Here is a 24,895-nt window from a genome sequence, read left to right as displayed (position 1 = left end):
CTGTCCCGCCACGTTGCACACTGATGCCACCAGGCGCCATTACACTACAACAGCAATCGGCTGCGTTTCATGCCGATGTTAAAGGGATGCCTTTTTTCGTTGATTTCTGATGCTGCAAGTCACTGCCCGAGCGCCAGATTTCAACGACTTCGAAGTGAGACCAGGCTCTCGGACATTGTGGACACCTTTTTCTGGGCTTAAAAAATATGTAATAAACACAATCCAGTCTCACTTTGAACACCTTATATTTACAGTGTCACTCGTTCTGACTTTTCATTGGAAAAAAAAAAATTATTATCATTATATTTTGTAAATTACTGAGATAGCCTATAGAATCTCGCTGTCTTCCAAAGCTTAATTTCAGAGGCACCTATCAGCCCAATTTGGTTACCATAGGCTACATGTGGCCAAGAGGTTAGGCTGCTGAGTTCAAGAACAACAACTTGAGAGATCAACAAAAGTTAAATAGTTGAACTCTGCACATTCAAAATATGCTTAGGGGTTAAAATGTAGGCCCACATGAAGTTCATGCAGTAAACATGTACTCAGTGGAAATTAGAAAACGCATCCGTCTTGTCTTTGTCTACTTGTTCATTTGTAGCAAAGCAGGAATTATGAACAATACTGTCCCCACAGCCCCTGGGTAACTGTCCCAACTGTCCCAGGGAGAGCAGACACAATTTGTACTTTATTATTTTTTTATATGTGGAATAACTAAAAAGAGTATGGTTGAACAAAAATAACAAAAGTGCCAAAAATTCACTTCCACGCTATAGATTTCAAAACTGTGAAGAAAGTGTGAGGAAAAGTCAGAAGGTGTCCACTTTGAGGTTGAAAGTGAAAGAGGGTGTGGCTGAGTATGAGCATGGTGAATGGCACAAGCACAGTATTCCCGCTCTCCCCTATTGGAGCATGTCTATGATGTGCGTTCATGCGTGTACGCGCATGTGAATGTTTTAGTAGTGGTTCATTTCAAAGGTTATGTAACCACTTTTCCTTCGGTGGAAAGTTTTTTTCACCTGTAACTATAACATGAAAGGATGTTTTGCTGCTTTTTAATCTTTACCAGTTAATAGTTAGCAGCCATAGACTGGGGGGTAAAATCTTTTAATTCCTTATGCCGCTTAAAGGTTACGACTGGCAGCCACTGGCAACTTTTGTTAGGTTTTGAGTTGATGTCTTGAGTCAACACCCCTTAAATGTCAATGTCACAATTTTGACTATACCATTTAGTTTTACTGTCTCTTTTGAAGTAAAAACAATTTAGTGATGATTGGATCTTCAATCACTAAAAAAATGATCATAAAAATTTTGGGGATTTTGGATAATGCGAACTGCGAATCTTTCTTGACTTGAAGAAAAAAAGCAGCAGAGTGTCGTTCTGGTGCACTCTGGCAGTGCTATAACCCTGCTAAAAAAATAGCAAATCTGAGGTTGATATGTTGCCTCACACATTCATTACGCTGTTTTTTTTTAACATTAGGGATATATATGATTTGGCCTTGTGTTTACTGGTTCACGTGTGTTCAGTTCATATAACACGCAAACACTGAGGCCATATTTTCACCCTGCTCCTCTCAAGTGTCAGAGAAAAAGGAGTCTAAAAAAAGGGGGCCTTTCTTGATTTGCTGAAATGTGTCTCTGTCTTAGAGAGTTCAAAGCATTGGAAACTATTAATCCATCACAGGCTTGGCTCCCTTGCCCCTCTGCTCTGACCTTGGGCCATAAACAGCATTACTGATGTATTACAGGAGCAGGGACTGAATAATTACACAGAGGAGTTGAGGGAAGTTGATGCACAGCACGAGAGGCTGGATGTTGCTGGCATGGATGGATATAAATATGTCGTTTGAGTTGAGATACACCTACAAATCTGATTCCATGTGGGGTAGAGTCACAACGTGGGTGGTGATTATGATGAGTCTGGAACAAACTAGATGGTTTCTATGGGTTTCCATGGGATCCATGGATATCACAATGCAAAGATAAACACGATGTTGATTTGCCTGAGCATATTATAACAGCAACAATTGTACCTTCACCATTAAATTCACAATATGCTTCACATTTGCTTCTCTCCATTGCCATTGTCATTAGCAACACAACAGATGTGGCTGCTGGGCAAGGAAACATTCAATTGCAGCTTTTCAGCGTGCATAGTGATGTGACCTTCCTCCGTGCATACAAGTATGTAGTATGGAGCAGGAACAAGAGCAGCATCTATTGTGTTTCAGTCTGCCTGATGGTGAAGTTAAACTGTATTCTTCAGCCTCACCTGGGCCAGCCGGCTTCTGCAGCTCTGCCTCCATGTCACTAACAAATGAACCAAGCAAACTCATCGTGACTAATATATTTATACATGGATTTATCTGTGCCTTCCTCTCTGACATCTGCTCCAGTGATGCCACAGATTTAGGAAAATCAGAAGAGAAAGCATTAAACAAACCTTTTAATAAAGTAAGTTTATAGCAAACATAATGGAGCATTTAGCAGCTAGATTGCCAGATATTTGTCTTGGGAGTTGGTAGAGACCAAAAACAGAGCAATAAGAAAAAAAACCCAGAATGATTTCTGGACTTATATTCGCCAGGTGGACAGAAACACAACTCCAAATGAACGATAATGCTGCTCTGTAAATGTAACTGTTTGCTTACAGGATCACTATATTAATGTGATGATATGCCAGTGTTGTGTTAACAACTTGTTTTGGCTTTCCCTAAGTAGTTGAAAAAATTAGTTATGACAGCTTTAAGACATAATTCACCATCCCACTTCAAATTTCTCATTCTACTTTTCAAACTTGAAACCACAAGAACTTTCTAGAGACCCCCCAACCTTCCCTCTGACTTGCAATAATTGTTCACATTCAGCTGTCCTTAGAGCAATGGAGGACTTGAGCACTGATCTGTGCCAACTCAAGTTGAAACCCTCAGGACTGGAGCTGAAAACAACACATCTCACACCACAGCAAGGTCATGAGCCAAAGTGGTAAGGGTGGAGGGAGAGGTAACAATGGCTTTAATTTTGTGCGTGAATTCATCTTTTCTGTTGTTCTAATAATAAGATTAATTTTGCTGCTACCACACACTTAGAATACCAGTGTCTCGTAACTTTACTCTTTGCTTTTCTGGATATGTCCTCTGGTGCCACATCAAACAGAAGAATCTACCAAACCCTCAGATTTCAAAATGAAGCGAAGAATCAGTTGGAACAGCAGAGCATGCATAAAAAGGGAACTTTTTCTCCGGTATGTTTGTGTGATTTACTTTATATCCATTCCATCCATCCATATATTGTCATCAACTTATCCAGGGCAGAGCACGGGGGCAGCAGGCCAAGCAAAGCACCCCGGACATCTCTCTCCCCAGTCCCCAGCAACACTTTCTAGCTACTCCTGGGGGACTTGAAGGCGTTCCCAGGCCATATGAGATATGTAATCCCTGCAGCGTGTTCTGGGTCTACCCCGGAGCCTCCTACTAGTGGGATGTGCCCGGAACACCTTTAACAGGAGGTGCCCAGAAGGCATTCTGATCAGATGTCCGAACCACCTCAACTGACCCCTTTCGGTGCCCCTTTACCTTTATTCTTTTTTTAAGCTGTGGGATACACACAACAGGACAGATGTTCAATATCCCTACAGTTGTACCAGACCACCTACACAGAAATAAATCACATGTCAATATCTGCAAAGCATTTCAGAGAAGAAAATGTTAATAGTTTAGCCTTGTACTAACCATAGCCAAAGGCTCATGGCTGCCGCTAATTCAAGTTCATGTTTATGTAGCGAGCTAGAGCCTGAAACACAGTGTATTCTCTGCCTGATTCTCCACCACAACAGACTACCTCACCGGGAGGACAGCAGGCAGCAGCCCTGGTATAAACCCCCAGCCAGCAACTGCAGCAACTTGAGCTCAGCCAGCACCGGGGAATGGACCGCTCCCATTCTCTGACTCTATTGCTGCTGTACACAGGTTAGACTGGGTGCTTCCCATGGCCACTAGCCCCACTGTGACCGCTTCATTTGAGTTGCTACAGCTGCTGCCTGAAGGTCTGTTCCAGGAGCCACTGTGCATATAATACTCATTTGGTGGGAGGGGCTTATGACGGAGAGGGGAAAGCTGCATACCCCAACTTTAAATCAATTAGAACAAAGAAGGTTGCAGAGAGTGGGGTCGGCCAGTGGGTAAATTGACCCAACCCCTGTTTCTAGGCAACTATGCACATTTGTTGTCATGTGACCATGAATTCAGGAAGCACACATCATTTCTATCTGGCTGTGATGAAGAGAAGCACATGGGATTATTGAAAGTACATTTTTAGATATAAAAACTTTTTAATGATTGTCAAAGTACATTTTCAATATGTCACGTATAATGACTGTTATGTCAAAGCAAATTTATCCAGGTCTAAAAATGTGCATTACACATGATGGTGGTTTGTCAGCCTATAAAACCATGTGAATCATTTAGCCAAAATTAGCCAAGAATTGCTTAACTGGGCAATTTTTTCCCCAAAATGGTGTATGTGGGGCAAAGTGAGCCAAATACCATGGAGTAAATTGAGCCAGTGCTCCAAATTATCCTGCCGTAAGGCACCAAAGTTGAATAAAGTCTTTGAAGTATATCATGGTATGGTACACAACTGGTTTGGTTTATCATCTGTTAAACATTGTACAAAAGCTATCATGCCAAGAATCTACAAGAGAAGAACCAGTTGGGCTCATCAGCCCTTGTAGAGATGGAGAGAGCAGCCATTGATGTCAAGGGTGAAAAATCATATCAGTGACAACAGGCAAAAGTATTGACAGGTCAACCCTGTGGAGATACATTAAAAGAAAAGAGGTAAATACAGAAAAAAAAGAGAGGTACAGTGGAAGAGGGTCTACAATGAGGTGGTACTGTAGAGAAGGAGCTTGCAGACCACATCAAAAAGGCTGGCTTGTTTCTTTGGCTTTCCAACTCCCTTACTTCGCATGTCAAACCAGATGCTGAACCCCAGATTGTCCCTGGTGGCTGTGCCATGTGTGCGTTAAAGCTGAGTAGCAGGTGGCTACTTATATGTAAGCCTCAGCCACCAGAGTGTGAATGTGACTTGTAGTATTAAAGTGTTTTGAGTTGTTGGAGGAACAGAAAGGTGCTGTACAAGTGCAGGTCCATTTTCCTATTAAATACATCATCTTAATAGAATGAATTATATTCTTTTAGGTCGAGGTATGTTCAGGAATTTTATGGTACGTTACCATTTCATTATATTTTCTGCCAAACACTTAATTGTTTTATTATAGTTGACTAGATGCCAGTAGGTTTTAACTCTTTTTTTCATTAACATACTTTTGTCACGATTATTATTATTTGCACCTCAAAACTACACTGGCTGTCCTTTTAATTTAAATTACTACTCTTATTTAACGGGAAAGTTTAAAATGGTTTCACCAAAGGTAAACGTTAAATGATGTGGAACATTAAACTTTATTTAGTTGGTTTTATGTTGTTAAGTTATCTTTAAGGAATTAATTAGAACTATTTGTAATAGGATACATATTGTTTAATTATGCTTAAAAAGTTAGATGGTCAGTTTCCCCAGAGATGGCTCAACTTAGACACTGACTCGGATCTATATATCCTGAACCTGGGCAAGTTGAGCCACAGGAGCACTTTTTCTCTGAAGTCATATTTCAGGGCCCTTTGTCATAGGTGCATTCTTACAATTTCAGTTAATAAGAGACATCTTGAAATAAGGATAGATGTTTTCATTGTTCCTCTGTCTGAGAGAACGACATAAATACAAATTGGCTCACTCTAACCCACTCTCCCCTACCTGTAATCTACCTCAGTTCAAATGGCAGAATAGCCAACTTTTCCAGTGGGGTTATTTGCCTTCAAATCCTTCTGGTTAGCGTTGCAATGACTGAATTAAACCATGCATATAGTGGGCAAAGATGAAGGAAAACTGAAGGAGATGGGAGCAAGAGAATTAATGCCAACCTACAGACGAGGCAGTTTTAGGGAAAAAGATAAAAGAGGTCCTGTTTGACCAGGATTTACTATCAGTGTGGCAGCAACAAACATGAGGCTACAGTCTGTGCCAGAAGCAGGTTTATCTGGTGAGATTCACGCCATGGAAGAACAACAGCCAGTTTGCATGAATCGTAAAATAGTAAAGTCATTCACACCATCACCTCTGTTTGTCATCACACCTTCCAGTCTCGTGCTGGTTGTGATGAATAGCCTAAACAACGTGAAAATGCGAAATACTTGCCTGTGAATATTTCACATTAAAGTTATTATTATTATCAGGAGTGTCTATGGTTTACATGTTCCACATTTTATTGCAAGTGTCTCATGTAGTGTGGGACTCACGTTAGTCTGGTCTTGGTCTGGAACGTCTCAACCCCTCACAGTCTAAGTCTTGTCTTGTCTCCCTACAATCTGGTCTTTGTTGTGACTTGGTCTCGGTTTAGTTGGTCTTAACTACAACACTGGTTGCAAACCAATGAAAGGGTTTGATGCAAATAGATTTGCTGGCACTGATACAAATTTGCGACAGCTACTGGGATTCTATTGACCCAGAACAGCGTCTGGCTTCTGTCTGAGGTAAGCTGATGTATAGCAGCTACTGTAAGCTATTTTATTGTGTTTCCTTTCAGTGAAATGCTCTGAGTGAATCTGAGGTCCCTCTTGTTAACAATTATGCAGTGTGTGTGCCTAGAGCTTTCATTGTGAAAGGGAAAAAACAAAAGGAGTGGATCTGGTGTGTAGTTTGCTGTCTTGGTTTGGCATATGGGGCCTCAGTGTTGTTGTGTTATAGGTCCAAAATGATTGGTTGATGCCTTTATTTATGTAGTGAAAGCATAGAAAAATCAGCCCTGTCTGCTTTATTCATGGCATCATATTCACATTCTGTGTGAAGTATGGATGACAAAAATAGTTTGAAAATACACACTGATGTGCAAATTAATCACGTGGAGAAAAAAAGAGAAGGTACGGGTGTGTAAACGTCTCAGAGTCATGATTCCAGTTCCCTAACCCAACCATAGCCCTGTCATATTAAGCAAATACAGAGATGGTTAACATCTTTCTCAGGTTCCCATTTTGTGCTTTATAGAGCTGGGGAAAGTAGGACCCTGGGAACGTGGGACCCTTTGTTATGTTCCCATCATGTACCATATAAATCTGGGGAACACAGGACCCTGGAAATGTAGGAATGCCCCCCTGTTGACATCCTGTGAGATGAACTGAAGCAGTGAATGGTCTGAGGGATGAACTCCAACTGTTTGCGCGCATAATATCAATAAAACATGAGGTGTTTAGAGACTTTGTGTCCGCCAGATCACTTTTATTTATGGAGCTTCTTCTGCATAATGCTGCTGAAGATGTAATCAGCAGAGCAGCAAAGCCCAGTGATCTATGTCTGAACTGCGATCTGATTACTGAGGGGTTGAACGCTGGCAGGGCAGGGACGAGAGTAGCGATGTTCCTAATTAATAGTCTACATTGTGGAGATGTTGCAATGTCAAAAACCAACCGTTACTCCTAACCTCAGCCCTATACCCCTTCTTCCCCACACATATCTGCTGTGGCGATAAGAGACAAAGGTGAGGCTGAAAAATGTTAAAGAGAAATTAATTTATTATCAACTGTTGAAGCCCCAAGGTGGCTTGGTGGCGATAATTGATATGTATCAGGAGGAATATTAAATCCCCTTGTGAAAGCAAGCTGAGAGGTGACTGTGGAGGTTGGTAATCTTGAAACTCCCCTCTTCATCTCCAAATGGTCCTGACCAATGATATGTCTTCCAGTTAAAAGACACCAAATAGATGCAGAGGCAAAAACAAAATCTTGCATTTGCCTGGCCAAGCAATCTTAAATCCGACCCCATGTTGGTTACTCATGATGTCGCTGCTTAATGCTGGCAGCATGTTTGTACATTCTAGAGGTGGGACCAAGTCATTATTTTGCATGTCACAAATAAGTCTCAAGACTTTGCACACAAGTCAAGACAGGTGTGACGACCCTCCTCCCATGTTCTAGATGGCTCTTTTGCTTGTTCTCGTTTGTTGCGTTGCAGTAACTAAGAGGATGGTCTATGGCTGACTGAGCCACATGTTGGCCCAGTGTGTGCTCCAGCATAAATACCTCCCTCCGTCTTCAATCTTGGTCTCTCGGCCTGAGGACAGCTCTTGTCTCTTGTTTGTTATCCTCACACACACTGCCACACACCCACACATGCACTTCGTTACTGATTATGATACATGCTGTATTGTTTGATTTAACCTTTGCTATAATGGTGATTTAAATTATCATTATGATCAGCCAACTTGTTTGTCTCATGTTTTTGTCATAGCTTTTGAGCTAGGCTGTGACACAAGCAAGTCTCGAGTCAAGACCGACAATTCCCAAGTCGTAATCTTTGAGTTTCAAGTCCTAAACAAGTCATAATGCGTTCTTCATCAAATGTAATGCCATTTTTAAAATGGATTAATAATTTACAAGAATAATGGATGCTTTTAAAATTTGTATTTGTGAAGTTATTGTGTCTCATTATTTTTGACCCGCACATTTTGAAAACTGCAGTAAGTTTTCTGTTGACCACCGCATACTTTTTGTACACAAACGAAATTACTTTTGGTATCATTTCAGCCCATTCTCATTTCAAACACTGACAAATACCACCGCTTTTTCAGTGATTTCAGCATCAGACACCAACGCAAAAAGTTACCTTTTGCAATGGTATAAACCGTTGGGTGCTGTTAGCGTGTGATGCCACCAGACAACATCAGTTTGAAAAGCCACTGGATGGCGTGAACTTGAAATGCTGCCGGTAAGAATGTAATTTAAGGAGCTGGAAAGTCCCTATAGGGCGGCCAGGAGAGGAGGTGGATGGGTCCAACAAGCACTGGACTTTCACCCAGGAATTCAATATTCGCTTCTCATATAAATGTAGAGCCACATCGTGATCTTTGTAAATTCTAAACCTAAATATGTGCTTTTGTTTCATAAGGGAAAAAAAAATTAAAATGAGACATTTTGCCAACACTGTACGTTTATTTTGATCATCTAACAAGCACAATCTGTACTTTTCCTGTGAAAACAGAAGCAAGAACACAATGCATGTAACAAACATAAATTGATGCTGTCCCGGAGCATTAACAAAAGACACAGGAGGCTACCTAGTGTGTCCTATTTAGATGTGAAAGGCCACTGATAAAGCAGTGATATAGTTGGGATGAAAGGCGTTTATCATTTTTTCCAACTCGTGCTCATGGTAACGTTAGTTCTTTATGGGTCTCTCCTGTAGTGTAAATGGATGCTGTTGAATTGGTTAAAAAAATCAATCTAGAGACTTAGACTTGCTGGGAATTACTGGTGTAGGTTGATTCAGATAGGTATCAAGGTATTAAGTATTTCGGGTAATTATTAAGTATTTAAGTCAAAAGGCTTAAGTCTTTTTTGAGTTTGTCAAGTCGAGTCTAAAGTCATCAAATTTTTGTCTAGGTCCAAGTCTAAGTCATGTGACTCGAGTCCATACCTCTGGTAAACATGGTACAGGGATGGCAATAAAAAGGTAAATGGAGCCCCTGAAATTCACATTTTCACATCTGTTTTGTTAAATCCTCACTCTCAGCCGTGTTTTTTAAACTTAACACAGTTTTGTCACTGTTAAAGTTGCATTGCCATGCCAAATACATTTCCCAGAACAATTATGATGAATACAAACTGACAACAGAGGTCTGCGGTGTCGTTTGTAATCAGGTGGGTGGCGATGCTGTTTCTGCTAGTAGCGCTGCAGTCTCATCAGATTACTAATCAGGGAGAAGGCCGCTGGTAATTATCCAGCCCACCTCCAGCATGCTGCAGGAAACAGCAGCCGAGAGTCACTGCACTCTCCTCCCGCCTCTTCTCTTACAGCTGATTGCTGCTGTTTCATCTGCTTGGAGAAGCATTAATCAACTCTCTTCATTCAGGTGAGAGCCCATTTATTCATAACACTTGACACCAACCTTGAGTGAACAGTGTGTTAAATTCAATTATCATTTCAGTGAGCCGTGGAATGCTTTTGCCCACACGTTACATTAGAGACAAGCAGAAATCCTAATGGTATTTAGGTAATTTTGAATCATGTAAGCATGTAGTGATACTGATACAAAATGATTATTCCAAAAGGACAGCAGCTGTGAAGAAAGCTCAGGGGGATTTTAAAATAATCTGTGACAGGCATATAAACTGAAATGCTGCTTTTAGTGGAGCTGAACCCTCAGGAATGTCCTGTGAAAATCACCAAATGGTAAAGAACTTTGAACATTAAAATGACTGCAGCTGTGGAACAAAATGAGCAATGACATGCACTGAATACACAGAGGTCCACTTTTCAAACTTCAAAGAACCAATCCAGAAACCTCTGTCCATGTCAAGCAGACAGAGGTTTAATTTGTAGATGGATTATCAGATCAACAGTCCCAGAGAGTCGAAGAGAAGCAGGCTCACATTTCCTCCGTTATTAACATTCAACCTACTTCTTTATTTTAGCAGAACTCAAGCAAACGTCTTCATTGTAGAAAATAATAAAAAAGAGCAATATATTGTTAAAGAGAAGGAAACTGTTGTGTTTATCATTAATTTTTTATCCATTATTTCCAAGTCCCTTTCAACAGTTCACTGTCAAAGTTTCTTTATCTTGGAATAATAAAGACTAGGGAAAAAAGTAAACCTGTCTGAATTTAGCGTCACATGTCTGTTAAATCTTTGCCAGGGTGCAGGAATTCTCCCCTGGATTGTCTTCTTATGTTCTCAGCTGCTGATAAGAGGCTTGAATTACTCCCACAGGATAAATAACATACCCGGAGATCATCTGATGGCAGCATTCTGCATCATCTGATGAGGTCCAGTGGGAGAGCCTCTCCTGTGCATATTAACACAGGAGCGATGACAGAATGAACAAACAGATGGGAGGTGACAGGCAGGACGACAGAGGCACAGGTCTGAGCTCCATTTCAACAGGTTGGCCCCCTGAGACCTCACAGTGTCTCTATCACATAAGTGTATGTGATATTACATTGGATCACAGTAAGCTACTGTGGAAAATTTGAAAACATGGGCTACCATCTATCTACCTAATGTGCCAAACTAACCCCCAAGAAGCAACAAATTATATACAACCACAAAATAAGTCTGAAAAGCTGGAAATCAGAATGGAGAGAGTTGTAGCATAGAGATGATACACTGTCTCATCTAATTGCATTGGTGTGAACCGGCAGGTTTTTAGATAGCTGGAGAACGGTAGCCTGAGTGTCAGTCTGAAGCTCCCAGAACCTTCAGTCTGACATGGCTTCCATTGAAGGCGATTTACAAGGGGGAGGGAATTTGATTTTTCCCTAACCAATCAGTAGAGATCAACGACTCTCCCAGAATCTGACGTCATTAGTATCCATGCCTCGGGGGTGCCGAAAACAAGCGAGCATTGCCCGTTTAAAATGTCTCCGTCGTCGTGCACGCCCAGCTACATCGCCGTTAAATCCAGTTTAGCAGCTTCCTTAATTTGGTCCTGCATTAAAGCGAGTAGTGGCGAAATACCTCGATAGCATCGTTAATGTGGTCAGTAGGATCTGCAGCGGTCGCCATTGTTGCTATCCTCAACAGTTACCCACCGGCGTACAGCTTGACATCAGCGTGGCGCTGATTGGCTAATCGCTAGACCCCCGGCGTTCATTGGTCCGTCCAGCGTTTGGACGAGATAAATCGCAAATTCATTGCAGTATGCCAGACCAGAGATGCAAGCCTACTCAGTTGAGTGGGCGGGGTCTATGGTCTGGAAACAGGCTAGGAGAGCGGCTCATTGCAAGTAGTTGCCTGTTTGAGCTCGTCTGGTCGCAAATGTTTGATCTGAACTGGGCACTGGGGGAATTTGGTGGTGAGGATTTCATATTTCAACTGAAACTTCTCCTGATTAGATTTCCGTCAGTGGTCACGGTTCAGGGTTATTTTACCGAGGTCTCTGACTCTCCAAACGGACCAAAATCTGTAAAACCAATGAATAAAGCAGATTAACATTACAAATCAAATGTTTCTCCTACACTGTTTAGCAAATGGCAGACGGAGTGCTAGCCCAGCACCCGCCAATGTGTGCTCACCTTTTTTTTCTGTTAAGTTAGTGTGTGCTCGCCTTTTTGCTGATCCAGACACTTTAAGAGGTTTTTACCAGGATCCAAATTATCTGCAGAGGTCTCCTTCTCTCCAAAACAGATGGACCCTGTATGTCCTCATGTTTCGTGTTGCCAGCCTGGGTGAAACAGGCTTGAATCGCCAGGGTCGTACCCCCAAGACTGGATTCTGTATCACCCACCCATCCTGACATCCTCCTCTTAACAACCCTGTCTCCTAGAGATTACATTTATACATTCACAACTCATTTTGAATGGCAGATACGTTTTGAACAAGCAAGCACTCAAAATAAATACACTCGTAAGGTGCACGGCCAAAAACTGTGAAAAAGGGAAAAACGCCAGCACTCTCAATGTCCTTTTAGTAAGTTTAATCAACCAGTTTGGATGCCAGTACCAGTACACAACAGATGTTTCGACAGAAAGTCTTCTTCAGTGTGATACGTTTTGAAGGAAACACAACACAAAATGTTGATACTGAACATATTGGTATTATGTTCACAGACATCATATTTAATTTTTTTTTTCTGCTGAAATATCCCATCTCGCAATGCAACATCTGCTCATGGGGAGCATTATTAAGTTTGTCTTAATTTTTAGAGCTGGCAGGACATTATGGCCTGTAGTTTCCCGGCGCGGCGAACCCTGCGCAGAGCTAGTTTCGAGCAGTGCAACCTGAGGCACGCTCAGTTTGGTAGTTTGGTAGTAGTTTGCACCGTTTGGCACGCGTAATGGAAACCCAACCTGATTTGATTAACACATCCCTCTCAGCCAACCACAAACAGCCACAGCATCAGATAGGGAGTATATATTCAGCATCTGTCATCTTAGAAAAGTCAAAAGAAAAGAAACAGAGTGAGACTGCCAGAGAGAAAGAGAGAGCGCGTGCGCACGAGAGAAACGCAACATTGATTTACAATTGTGGTGACCTCCTCCCAGGCTACCTTTGCATCATCAGCCCGTGGAGGTCTGCTCACAGTTCCGTATATTCGGAAGCTGCGAGCTTGGACCTCCCAGACCAAAACATCAGTTTCCTCCTGGGAGAAGTTTGGCCGTCTGACGCTGCTGCTCTCTTCTGCCATGGCGAATTGAGTAAACTCTCATTACGCCTTCGCACGGCGCATTTAAGGGCGAGAAGAGGGGCTCATTTGATTGGTGTGATGTGTGTAAAACCCACTCCACACCTTCTCTCCTCCCTCTTTCCGACTTGCGCAGGTAGGAGGGACGGAGGTGGGGAAGAGGAGTAGCTGCGCCAGGCGCATGGTGTGCCAAACTTGCAAAATCTGCCTGGCCACACCCAGTTGGTGAAGCACAGGTGCGCTGCGCCTCCGCCTCGCCCAGTCTGCGAAACCGGAGGCCTAAATGTCATGTGAGGGGAAAGTCGTGGTTTGGTTTAATAATAAAAGATGCAAATTAACACACACTCTTGCAGGATCATCTTGGTATCACACAACTCAAACCTGCTGGTGTCTCAGCCAAAGTACAAGATAAAAGTATTCTCCAACAGCTGAGAGCAACTCCTCATTTTGGAAGTGCCTCTATCACAATCGTTCATCTCACTCATGCATCCTGCAGTCAAATGCCATTTATATCATGATGACAAATTGGCACAGATCCCAAGTGAGTGTTTTGATTCAATGTAACTGTGTTTGTAGAGGTTGAAGGTCAGAGACCAACAAACACACAATGTCCACCTCATTGAGTGTGACGATACCCTTTTTTGCAGGTATATCTGCTTTACTAAAATGAGAGAGATGTTAGATTATTTTAGGATACTGCAGGTTTGCCTCTTCTGCCCAAAATTAAGTTTTAGTGTGGAGTCTGGAGTAATGACGTGAAACAGCTTCCAAAACAGCAGGAAGCAGCTCTGTGTTCGGAGAAAGCTGAAGTATTCAGCAACATTTGATCTTTTGTCTTTATCATCCCGTTGGTTTTCTCCCATATTAAGCATCAGGTTGGTTAAGTGAACATGCTGTATGTGTACTGTTTACTGATTTCATGTTATTTCATGTAACAGTGTCTGGGTATTGAATGTTTGTCAGAATACCAAGAAAAGCTGATGTTACCCAGTGCACATTTAAATACCTTACATATGATAAAGATTGTAAAGAGAGGGAGAATTAAATGGCAGCATGCTGTATTTGCATTTGATTACATCTTTTGCCAGGTTATATGTGGATTTATAGAGTGATTTTCTGGACAGTCAGTTCCAAAACCATATACAGTCTTTAAATTAAAAATAAATAAATAAATAATATTTTTTAAAAAGAAGATGGCAATGTCTAATTTTGTCTAACCCAGCGCATCAAAAACCTAAATAAATATAAATAGATAAATAATATAAAAAATGATGGCACCGCACATTAACACAAAATCCCCCATATTTCCAGTATTTGCCAGTCTTGGCATACTGATTTGCAACAGTACCTGTTGAAGCATAATACAACCATCATTATATTTTCAGATTCTAATTGCTAGGTGAACAGCTATTCAGTGAGCTAAACACACTTAAAATAAAAGCAAAGGTTTTTGCTGGAGGCAAATATGAAACCGTGAATGGTTTTGGATTCTGTACAACAAATTCAATATTAATGCTTCTAAATCAGAAAAAATGACATAACATAAACAAGAGTAATAATATGCTAAAAATGAGGTGCTGTCAGAATAAAACTGGAATTATACAAGTATAGACTTTCAAATTACCACTATTCCAATAGCGCTTCAAGCTAGGAGGAATGTGAAAGATTTAAGTTGAGTCCCCAAAGTAATTCATCTGTTAAACAAATACATAAATTTCACAAAACTAAAAGTAAAAACAGTGAGGTTCATAACATCAACAGTTAACCCAACAGTAAATAAACAGCTGTAATAGAGACACCTAATGAGACCTTTTCTCGTTTTTTCTTGCCACGCTTAGTATTGGTCTGCCAGTCGAGCCACCACTTTGGTCCTGACTAACATATTTCACAACTATATTTTCACAAAGCCTGCCATTAAATTTAGTCATTGTTCCTGGAGGACACTTCCTAATTACTGTAATGACCATGAGACAGAAATGAAATTTAATGCAGACATTAATGTCCCCTTTAGGAATTGCAATAACAACACTTCAGTTAATGACTCAAAAACAGCAAAACTAAGGACACCATCAGCTTCAGCTGCACTTTGTGTTTTTTGCTAATTAGCAAGTGTCTGCATGCCACAGGTTAACCCAAAGTGGTGAATATGGGAAACATTACACTTGCTAATTAGTATGTTCACACTCATTGTGAGGATGTTAGCATGCTGATGTCAGATTGACATTAATTGGTTTCTGACACTAGATGTGTGTCCATTCAATTGTCCAGCAAATTTTAAGAGACCTTTGAAAATGTTGCAAAAAAAAGAAAAAAAAATTGAATTAGACATGTTTCCATCACAAGTTTGGAGCAATCGTGAAAACCTTTTTTGCGTAATTGAGGAAGTTTTATGGAATTTTGCCATTTCCATACAACTTTTCAATGTATCCTCATATAACAATATATATTATATCTTACACAAATGCACACACAAGGTACTTTGGTTCGGTTGAGGCAGGGGTAGACAACCTCAGGAGCCACATGCAGCTCTTTAGCCCTTCTTCAGTGGCCCCCTGTCGCTTTGACAAAAAATTATATAGAAATTAATAAGATTTTTTTTTTACCATTTTAATTTTCATTTATCATTGTTTAACCCAAAAGTGATTCTTACACTTTCCAACTGTATAAATGTGTAGCCTTTATGCCGAATAAAAAATATGTTTTAACATCTCATCAGATACGTACGTTATACATTTACGGCCGGCGCCTTTTCCTAAAATTTGCCGAATCTCAATAGCGATGGCTAGTCTTGAGTCTCCCTAGTGAGGCTAGCTATTAATACAAATCCAAAAAAGAAAACGTGTTGGAGGAAAATAGAGAAAGTAATTTTCTATACTGCTTTCAGTAACGCTGAAAAGTTTAAGTACCAAATAACCAGTAAAAGCTCACTGGAGAGTTGTTACTTTTTTCTAAAACATACAAAGGAATGCTCATTTAGACCTATTAAGAATTATTATAGGCTAATTCAGATTAAATAGGTTGTGTTACAATCACTACAGGTTACAAATACGTCTTGAGAAAGACTTTAACATTTGTTTTGGCCAAAACTGTCTCTTTTGATAGTAAAGGTTGCTGACCCTAGGGTTAGGGAAAAGAAATATGATTGGGCATCTTTAAATTTAAGCAAGTAAAGTTACTGTGGTTAGGTTTAGAAAAAAAACATGGTAAGGACCTATCTCAAAGTTCACACGGCTCCAAACACTAGTCTCATGAGGAAAGCCCCATGTTGTGTGACCCATCCACCCTAACCTGCCTTATTATGCCAAGTAATTTCTTCACGACTCCTGTCAGCAGATTAGTCACATGATTACAGCCTTCTCAAAGACATGGGTTATAAACAAATCACTAGCTCATTATTATGTGGAATATATATGAATGAATAAATGAATTTTGGTGCATTATTTTTCTTATAGGTATATGATCGAACAGTGCATGAGAAAAGCCTGAGCTTTTCTAACACAATACTTCAAAATAGAAATACAAATACATTCATGGGAACATGGCTCAAGTATCCTGACTTGCAAACAGTTTATTTTTTGCCCTGATTGGTTTACGCCTTCACTGTTTCTTTGAAGATCAAATAATACTGCAGTGGGTGGCTTTGCTCAAAAGTTCTAGTGCTAAAGTTTTATTGGTGATTTTAGTTATTATTTCATTATTTACCGAGGCTGAGATTAGAGACATATTTATTTCTGTCAAGATTCCTTTCTGTACTCTGGAAAAATCTGTTCTCTGTTTTACGGCGCCACTAACCCCAACAACTCAAATCTGGCTTCATTTCCAGTGTCAGGGAATCAGTCTTTAACCTCCAACTTTTGGAACTCCGAGGGAATGTTGTCGTGTCGTTGTCATAAAAAATTACTTTGACATTTCCATCTCCTGGATGTTTCAGTCATTCAGTCAGCCGTCTTTATCTCCACTGTGCAGACAGAAGCATATTAATACCCATCAATAATGTCATGTAGTGCATAAAGAGAACCCTCTCCTGAAAAGTTTAGGAGGAACAACAATCTGTGATGTAAATTTATGGTAATTTAATTTGCTCTAGAGAGGGAAAGTGTTGCTGTGTTTCAGCTTCATTTAACAGGGAAACAAAAGACCTCAGCTGCCTCTAAACACTGTTTTTCCACTGCATTTTCTGCTACAGTAATGATCCTGTTTTTTCTCAACAACAGGATTTGAATTTGCACGTAATCCCTGAAAAGTTTACTTTAAGGCCGTCAGCCAAGATTAGGCGTAAATCCAACATAAAGGCAGGTCAAATTGTACAAGAACTTTTTCAGTTGCACATATTGGCAACATTTTGATTAGAAAAATAATACAGACCAAAGATGACTTAGGACCGTCTGACTGCTAATGACATCCTTCGTTAAGAACGAGGGCAGCCCTGTCAGTCATAATGAGGTCCAACAACAGACTGAAACCACTGAAGTGATGTGGAGCCTTTTATCTACATTAAAGAATGACAGACAGAGAGGGAGCAGGTTAAGTAGCTGTTGTGCCAGTGAAATGGAGGGTTTGCTCAGCTCATATCATCTCATTCTCTTAGTTGGACCCATGAGGAAATGAGCTACCCTTCAGCATTTAGACTGAGATTGTAAGTACACTGCAAGGCTGATGAGGGAAGTGGGAACAGGTGAGCAGGTGGGTGGGGCAGCCAGGTGATGGGGAAAGGCTGGAATAGGGGTTACTTTAGGTCAGAAGGGAGAGACTTAGTTTGACATGACAGAAGAGTTAGTATAGCATGACAATGAGCAGACTGGGAGAAAATAATGACATCAATCAAGATGGTGACGCACAACGGACACAAAAAGGATCACGGACTAGCGAAAAAATTCAAAAGTACACACACCTGCTAAAAATAGTATGATGATGCTTACCGGTAATATAATACTCTCTGTTAGGGCTCAGCGATATCAGGAAAACATGCAGTACGTGATACCATTGTTGAATACTGCAATGACAATATGACTATACCATTTTAATGTCTTTCTGCTTTTGGTTCGTGCTGCTAACATAGACCCCAAACGATGAATAGACTATGCACACTGTATTAAAAAAAAAAAAGAAAAAGAAATGCATTGATGTTGATAGGTTTTCAATGTAGTGAGTCTCCGGGACCCACAGGTGGTGATTTGAGTCCCCAATAAAATGTATGGTTTTGACAACTTATAGTGTTAAACTCATGTTTGATGTTATGTGGTTCTAATTATTATCAATTATTATATATTATATATATTATATGTATTGCATATATAATACAAATACCACATCCTGAGCCTAGTTTAGAGAGCACTCAAGTCATCTACCAAGTGTAGGGTGAATCAGATGTGATACATGATTGTGATTTGTGAAAATGAATTTCTATGGAAAATCCACAAAAAATGTAAATAAGTTGCTGTATAAATTTAATGGTTCAACATTTCAAGGAATATTCTGATTCTCCTTCATTCTAAAAAATGTTTTCACGTTTTCTTTTAACTTTTTGAGAAGATGAACAAAATAGGAAACAGCAGCAATTGGTTTTGTACAGGATATATGCTACGGTGGCGCATTTTCTGGAGAGTAAAATATCATTGGATTAACAATTGACATGAGCCAATACAGTATCAATCAGCGTAATCACATTATCACAATGTAGGAATATTAGCGGAAAAAAAAATATGGCACATCACCTGGTGGTAAAGCATCATCGCCACTGACATGAGTGAATACAGCATCTGCTGTCACAGCAGACACTGTAATGTAGGATAACAGGAATGTCTGTATGAATATTGTACATATTTGTTAATTTTGGTGTATTTTATGATTATTGTCCACAAAGTCTGTAGGGACCTTTGTGCCGCCTCGTCATCTTTACCAGGAAATGCCGGCTCACTGAGCTTCAGAGAGCTGAGGATGAGAACAGGTGGGCAGGAGAATGTCTTTTGCGATACCTGTACAACGCATGTCGATATCGGGATGAAGGTAAATTTTGATATCTTGTGCAGCCCCGTGCAGGTCAGAAAAGACTGTAGTTTAAAGGAATACTTCACCCGCAAAATGATCATTTGTATATCAGTAACTCATCGTATATTAGCTTCAATCCATTAAGAAGACATTGCTTTCCTCGCATGCCCCAACGGTGATTGGGGAATCATCCAAAAAAGAAGAAAATTCTTAATGAACTGAAGTCATGGGAAATCAGGCTCGGACTGGCCATCAGGCATTTCTGGCAAATGCTAAATGGGCTGGACCACATTGTGTGCCACAAAGTTACCACTAGTAATGTTGGAAAAAAACTGTAGGGACAAAAAAAATGAAAGAAAGAACAACCTGCTAGCTGGCCCGCTTGATGTTGGAGCAGCCTATCTGATTAGGGGTTACATGGTGCCAAAATTGTCACTAGCCCACCTATGCTGTATGGCAGGTTCAGCAGTACCTGCTGTGTTCACCTGTGTTTGTGTGGATCGGTCATTTATGTAATGTCAGAGGTCAAGCAGGTAGCATTGGGCCCGGTCCATGGGAAATTGCCAGGCCAAATTTTGTTCCCAGTCTGATCCTGTTGGGGGATTGTGTTTAACACTAACACAACTGTATCAAAATATACATGTACATACTCTCACAAAACTTGTGCAGTGTAATCCGAGTCTCATTTATCCAGTCATATGCTCGGTAGTTCCCAAACACATGCACTTTCACTAACACATTACAACTTACAATGCATTGGTACAGTCCCCACGCATGGCTGAGTTCCTTTCCTGCTCTAAAAGCAAAGTTTTACTCATAAATTTAAGGTAACGTGGTGAGTAATTATCATACGGTGGTTTTGCAGGTGAACTATTCTTTTAAACCAGTGCCATATTTTGGCTTCACTATAATAGTCAAAGCCTCACCTACCATATGCCCATCAAAAGTATATACAGCTCAACCACAAAATAAAACAAAACAAAAAACCTCCATTCATTCTGCAACAATCTGGATTATTCTGTTGCATTTTGAAGATAGAGACACAAAACAAAAGACACCAATCAAACACATCCAGTATTTGAAAAAAGCTGTTTTTATTATTATGGAGCAGCAGTTTTCAAATAAATTAAATAAACCATCATAACAGATACAAAGCTCGACTGTTTCAAAGAAAATCTCTCAAAGTCACTCACATTACAATTGTTCACAAATACATCATTGTCACATTATTGTAGTCACAGCTGTTCAGTTTATCACTGCAGGCTTTGCACAAAGAAATCCACTGCCAGCCAAAAATGGAACATGACTCTTTAAATGTTCACGAAACAACAGCTCAAAAGCCAGGTTCAATATTAAACTGTTTTTGTTCTATCTGTTGGCGAGGGTTTGATAGATGACCACCAGGCTGTGATTACACGCACACCGGGACTGGGATTCTGTGAATAAGGCATGACTCACGTAAACACCTCAATCTGTTTGTTAGTGTCATAGTGTTAAAGCTGTCACTAAGACATGCAGAGTCAGAGACCAGCCGCATCATCAGAGGATAGTTTGTAAATGTAAACACCATACTCTTTTTGAAGATGCAAAGTTGTCCCAAAAACACAGATTTTGTTCATTTCCTTCAGCCAAGTTAAACATGTTTTAAAGTTAGTAGAAAAAGTGTTTAGACAAATGTAGACAAAACGTCTACCTCTATTTAAACACATACTGTAACTTCTTGTTGGTGTGAGCAGACATTAACAGGTCAATAGATTGAATTTAAACATAGCTGCTGTAAGTTTCATTCATTAACGCAGGCTATATACATTTTCCACTGAATTTATGACCAGTGTGGTAAATTACTATTTTGATATCGATTAGGTCACAAGAAAGCAGAGTATAATGTGCAAGAGGTTGACTGAGAACCATTTGTGGGACACACTGACATTAGGCTGGAGGCGAAACTGTCTCTGTAGATTTATACTCATCCATTGAGGAATATAATCACGAGCGTTTTGCTAGAGTTGTGGTGTGTTCCTGTGATTTCAATCATTCGGTGCAAACTCAGGCTCCCCGATGTCAGTCTTTTTACTTGTTTTGACTTTCTGATGAAATTTAACATGTTCAGTATCATCATGAGTTTGTAGTCTTGGCTTATGCAAATATTGAAATTCAATATAATGAAGATTGTCAACAACCAATATCTGCGCTCTCTCCCTCAGCAAACTGGGTAGACAAAAACGTGAACAAGTCTCTGATCTGTTTATACAAAATGCAGGTTTACTGATGCTGAATTGACAAGAATACTGCCATCAAATGATGCCTCTTATGTCGTGTTTCTCGAGTCATGTGTGTTTGCAGACACGTAAGGAGTCTGGTGTAATATTTTCCACATGGAGCAGGATGGAAAATGATCTCTAAAGATATCTATTTTTAGTCTTGCAAACTGTGATCATCTCCAGTCTGCAAAATCTTATTAAAATTCACACTGTCTTCAGATGTGAGAGGATGTCAGACTTTAGTCTTTTAAAGGTCTTATTACAGTCTTGTAGTTTATGGTACCGTAGGCATAAAACACAGGATTATATCCAGAGGTTACTGAGGCCAAGCGCCCATGTGACATTGTTTTGTTGGAGCACAGTGCTGTGTATAAGTTCTACAGTGGGATGACATTGCTCAGCAACAATATGGCTCGTACAGCCACTCACAGTAGCAGACAGCAGACGAAAACATTAAGCATGCCTGATAACCAACATCCCAAATGAGACCAGCCTACCTGCATCTAGGGGATGCTTATTTAATTTGCTCATTTACATCTGGCATTAACATGTGATCTGAATTATCAGCTCATTATTAATAATTAATAATTACTAACTAGTCCATACCGATTGGTAGCTTTGTCACCTTCTACCTATGCCAATCCTCAATGTCTATGTGCAGTTTCACATAGATTGACCACGTCAGTGAGTAGAAAAACGTGAGACAGACAGAATGACTGACTGACAGAATGACACACTGACAGTTTCTGTGATTATGTACAGCATACCATACCATGACTTAGTCATACCAAAAATTAGAAGAAAAAAACAACAACATTGGGCCACAGGGGGAGCCACAGCGATCAGTCGCATTTTCGCCATTTTTAAGCATTTTTCTGTTGTTATAGCACCACCCAGTGGCCAATTAGAGTTACATTTCTCCAGTCACCTTGAGGCGTCCTGTTCTACATATCTACCAAGTTTAGTAAAAATCGATAAGGTGGTCAGGCCTAGATCAGAAATTAGCTCTCTAGCGCCCCCATTTTGTTTGATGGACTCAATAATGGAGGGGTCCCCTCAGATTATGTGTGGTCATATGCCTACAAAGTTGCGTGGTGATCGGTGAAACCCTTGAGATGTTATACACCTTTATGTGATGAGCCACGCCCTCCGCAATATTCATTGCCTTATAGAAGCTCAGTTTTAGTAAGTTTTCCAACTTTTGCCAAGAGGGAACTTTAGATATTGGTCCCTAGATTATGTTCACCAAGTTTCATGCAGATTGGTCAAACTTCCTAGGAAGAGATCGATTTTAAGTGTTTTTCAAAAAATTCAAAATGGCGGAAAATCTATATAACCAGAAGTTATGGGTTCTTGAGGCAAATGTGTTTCGCATGAGGAGAGGCATCTCTGTGCAAAGTTTCATGTCTCTACAACATACGGGGCATGAGAGATGCCCATTCAAAGTTTGCAATTTCAATCGGTTGCTATAGCGCCCCCTTTGGCCAATTGATGTAATATTGCTTCATTCACATCCTCCCATGACCCTCTACCACTGTGCCAAATTTCACATGGATTGACCAAGTCAGTGAGGAGAAAAATGTGGAACAGACACACAGACAGACAGAGTTTTCGTCATTATATAGTAAGATAACATGCAAATCAGTGAGATGAGAATAGCAGACTTGTCAACAGCTATAGTAGGAAGAGGCAGAGTACGGCGACCTTTCAACTTGTTGGAGGAAATTTTTTTGTGATATGCATTCCTGTCAAACTGTGTTTTACATCCAAATGTGTTCCTTCTCTAGACAGGATATCCAGATATAAATTACATTTTAATATCAGGCGTTGGTCAAATCAAACTGTGTTTTGTCTTAAAGGCAGTTTATGAGACTTGCTCTCTGGGCTTCACCTGTTCTGCCAATCTCAGAACACATCAGCCATCGTCTGATGAGGATAAAGCCTCAGGTGGCAACAGCCAATATTTCAGGAGATCTGGTGTGGCCTGCAGATATCAGGGCCAAGACTTCCTATTTTCTGCGCTGGTCATTGTGACAGTTTGATTAGCATCTTGAGCCAAGTCCAGACAACATTTCGGCTGAACTCTGTGAACAGATACCTGCACATGAATGTCGATAAATTAAGAAAAACCTCATAAAAGTCTAAATCCTGATCAGACGATAGCCAGTGTGGGAACCAATATTGCATTTTGGCCACTGTGTTCCACCTCTTTTGCCCTCCACACAGCATGTTTACCTGCAGGAAACCAAAGCTTACTCGAGCGTGATTGGTCAATATTGCCATTATCTACAGATGTTGCATGCATATGCAGATCTGTGTATATTGAGATTACTGTTTCACTGACTGCTGAGAGTCAGAAGAGCTGAAAAAGTTTTAGGGTGCTTTCAGGCCTAGAGTTTGCTTGCTTTGGTCTGAATCAGGGGCTAATTTTGGTTGGTTTGTATTCTCATGGCAGCATTTACAAGCAGACCAGATAAAATGCCATGCTCTTGATTGGTCAGAAGTTTATAACCGGATTGAGACCACCTCTTCAAGAAGGTCTCAGTCCGGTTGTTTTGGTGTGCACCCCAGTACGATTGCTGTGTGCACTTACTGGGCAAAGGAACTTGTGTTTGACTGAACAGAACCAAACAGGGCAGGTGTGAAAGCACCCTAAATTTATCAGTGCATTTCGGATGACAAGCGGGACCCCATCAAGAATATCACAGCTTTGTCTCAGCACTTCTATAGAGAGTAATGTCTTGTCCCTGCAGGTCATGCACATATCATATCATGACTCTATCTTCCTTCATGAAAGTGGTTTTATATAAATCCCTAATTTTTGATTCCTGCTGACATCTTCAGTCCCGAGCAGTCATTACTCAAGCGATTTAACTCTACATTCCTTGACAGTCAAATAGTCTCCAGGGCTGCGGCGTCTTTTCACTCGGGATTTCTCAGTTTAACTTTGCAGTGCTCCTTTTATTGTTCATGCACGTTAACAATCACGACTCCCGCTAACTACTCAGGAAATCTAAAATGCATCGCTTTCTTTGCACCACAAGCATTTTCAAAGAAAGAGCTTCTACACAGCAGGTGTTTAGAAGAACAAGTGTAAAGGCTTTCACAGGCCATGTATCCTTATTGTGAGGGATTACTCTGTGCAGAAGAGTATCAAAAGAGACATTTGTTTATATGAAAAACCATAAAAACATCTTGAAGACAGAACTGCGAGAGAGACGAAGAACAAATACCTCAACTGAGCAGTAATGAGGTAAAATCATTGAGCATGAAACCCTGCTGAGACGGGGAGGAAAACAACATTTCCAATGTTTTTCCCGAAACAAAAATCCCACCCATGATTCAAAGTATCACAGAGACAGGAACGTATAAATATCCTAATATTGATATTTAGATGGTTGCTTTTCATT

The sequence above is a fragment of the Epinephelus lanceolatus genome, chromosome 6 (assembly GCF_041903045.1).
Source record: "Epinephelus lanceolatus isolate andai-2023 chromosome 6, ASM4190304v1, whole genome shotgun sequence".
Taxonomy (NCBI): Eukaryota; Metazoa; Chordata; class Actinopteri; order Perciformes; family Serranidae; genus Epinephelus; species Epinephelus lanceolatus.
The sequence above is the reverse complement of the archived record's forward strand: the minus strand, read 5'-3'. Positions refer to the sequence as shown.